Source organism: Pempheris klunzingeri, unplaced genomic scaffold (assembly GCF_042242105.1).
Source record: "Pempheris klunzingeri isolate RE-2024b unplaced genomic scaffold, fPemKlu1.hap1 Scaffold_851, whole genome shotgun sequence".
Classification (NCBI taxonomy): domain Eukaryota; kingdom Metazoa; phylum Chordata; class Actinopteri; order Acropomatiformes; family Pempheridae; genus Pempheris; species Pempheris klunzingeri.
The window spans coordinates 1-3,261 of record NW_027255326.1 but is presented as its reverse complement, the minus strand read 5'-3'; the positions used below and the strand labels follow the sequence as shown (position 1 = coordinate 3,261).

Here is a 3,261-nt window from a genome sequence, read left to right as displayed (position 1 = left end):
ATCAGTCAGAATTAAAAAACTAAGTTACAGATCATTATTTGTTATATTAAAAAAAACATCATTATAAATAAAAAAAAATTATTTTTTTAAATAGATTCATAAAAGCAAGTTTTATGTTGTTAGAATAAACATATTAAGTATTATACATATTATAAGAAGTGTTTGTTGGTAATAGAATAGATTTTAATAATTAACTTTCCAATGCTTATTGGAATTTGTAATAACAGGTGGCCTCCAGCAAAGATAATGAGGATCAGCAACAACTTTAGGTGGTTTACAATTACCACCTTTAAGAAAATCTGTAATAACTCTTGATGTGGCACATATAACATATTGACCTTTCCAATATTTTTAAAAGACCAAGTGTTTGGAGAGTATAAATAATATCATCTTTTTGAATCCAGTAATTAAGCTTAATATCAAAATATAACAATGATTAAAAAGGTAAATAGATAAACCTTAAACAACCTAGATTTATTGGTGCACAGTTTGTTTTCATTAGATACTCTAAAAGTACCCAACACCAATAACTTCTGTAGCTAAGTCTACCAAGATCTGAAAGTGGTTTTTCAGGTGTACCAATTTTACCTTCTAATTTTGACAGTTCGTAGCCTAAATAGTAAAAATGACTTGATAAATGAAATCAATAGGTTACTCATTGATATAAGAAATTTTCCATAGCCTTTTCTTTGATAAGGTGGCAACACCATAATGCAGGATAAATTATAGTCTTCTTGAGAATTTTTTTCCTATTATAATTATTAATTAATTATTATTATTAAATTATTATTAATCATTAATCAAAGATAGATAAAATGGAAAATACTTTTGAAAAATAACCTGCTAGATGTTGTCCATATTCGTCAGTTTCCATTAGAGTATAAAAATAAAAATGAGATACATCATAATAAAGTGTTTTATGATCAAGAAATAGCTTTGATAATAAACTTAAATTTTGACAATACAGCTAAATTTATATAAATTATAAATTTGCTAAAAGTTTTTTAATTTTACTTTTTGATTAGATCCATCCACTTGATACATTACTAAATTACCTTTTGTGTAGATTTTATCACGTAGTCGATAATTACAACATCCTAAGTAAATAAATAATTAATTGTAAATATATCAATTTAATATACCATATGTTTCATATATGATGCTTCATTAAGCATATATTTTAAACAGAATTCACAGATAAATAATTTGGATGCTTTTCCATATTCATTTGGGTATGGTGAAAAATACCACGCTTTTATACTATAATAACCAAATTCGATTTCTTCAATATATTTGATCTTTGTAAACTATAAAAAATTCATTTATCAAAAAATTATAAAGATTTATTTATAAAAAAATACTTCTTCGTGCGCTTTTTCAAGGGCAGCAGTTGTTGCATCCATATCTTCAATGTTCTAAAATAATATAAAATAATAATTACACGTGACCTTTAAAAAGAAAATACCACTCAAATTTTACTATAGATAACTTTTATAAATATATTTATTTTATAATCATTATTTAATTAATTATTAATGAGTATATATAAAAAAGACTATTTATTATTGATTTGATATTTAGATTGTATAAAAGATAGTGTCTAATGTAGATTTTGTTAATTTGAAATGTAAAGTATCTTAATATTTCTTTTAAAAAATATTCCTTTACTGCTGTTTGTTGTTTGTTGTATGCTACTTGCTATTGATTCTGATTTGAATGAAACTATTTTTATTTTTTTAAACAGTTTTAAATCAGAAGATTTAAAATAAAACTAATACTTTGTAAAAGTTTTTGAATTATCACTGACTTTAATGTAGTCATAAAATCTAATTTGAATAAAAAGTATTATAACATCGTACATTTTCAAATTGATTCTAAAATTATTTTTCAATTACCATTAGTCTAATAATTTATCACACAAGTTAATGTTAATGTTATTTAGACTCTATGTAATTTTTAGAATATAAAAAATAATATTATAATTTCTTAAATAATTTTATCATTTCTTCTAGGAATACTACTAATTTTCAATTAATTTATTTTGAAATATTTAATAAAGCATAAACATAGTTTTAAACAAAGTATTCTTACTTGCTAATTATTATAGTTTTTAATAAAAAATTTTCTTTGGCAGTAAAGTTAATAGTGTAGTTTTGAGTGAATACTACAAGCTAAAATGAGTAGGAAAAAAAATAATTATTCTATATTTCAAGCAAGTTAATCGGATATTATGTACTATAGTATAAAAGTAAATTATTAGGGAAGATAATGTGCCTAAAACATTCCAATTTCCAATTTCTGATTTATATATAATCATCATATATATATTCTTCAGAATATATTGGAGCAGATGATTTAATAAATTAATAAATCAATTGAAACAATATAAACGTGAAATAATACCTTGGAAGGTATATGGTATAATCGACCATAAAATGATTTCACTCTAAAATAATTTTATAATTTTTAAAAGATATTCAATTTAAATATATCATTATTTAGTGTGTAAAATAAAAAAAATATTAGTTAAATGATTGAAAAATTATAAGGAATCACATGATATTTTTTAATAATTAATCTATATAAAAAGTAACTTGTAAAATCAATTATATGTGAGAAACGCAAAGTAAAAGTTTCTATCAATTAAAAGCAATATCTTCATTGTGATTTATACCTTTCATATAAAAATACTTACATAAAAAACTAAGGATGATATTTTATTAAATCTATAAAATATAGTTTAATTTTAAAAGTCTTTACTGAGATATTCATTATATCAAGTTTTTCTATAATAAATTTTAAGCTTTTAATGAAATTTATAAAGCTATACTGGTATGTGTTTTTATATAAAATCAACATAACACAAGGTATTTAAAAATATGAATTAAATTATCTGATAACCTTAAATAGATTAATATATATAAGATACAAATATAGATAAAAATATTTCAGATATTTCTAAAAATAGTTACAAAATAAATAAATCTTAATGCTTGCGAGAATTCTTAAAATTAAAATATATATTATTTAAACTTTAAAAAGTAATATATATTTATCATACTTGAGGTACATGATTTATTTCATCAAGCTTTCGTTTACGATTTCTCGTCATTTTTCTTTCCGGTCCACCATCTTAATCAGTATTTCATAAATATTAAATACAATATACTCAAGCTAGAGTTTGATATCCAGTGAACCATTGTTGTTTTTAGGATGCTATCATTGAATTTAAAGCTAACATTTTCATACTCACGTGCAGAT

At 21.7% G+C, this 3,261-nt stretch overlaps 1 pseudogene; it reads right to left on the bottom strand.

Annotated features, from left to right (window-relative positions):
* Positions 1–284: 284 nt before the first annotated feature.
* On the bottom strand, positions 285–3,132 carry LOC139225554 (histone acetyltransferase KAT8-like; annotated as a pseudogene).
* Positions 3,133–3,261: the final 129 nt, after the last annotated feature.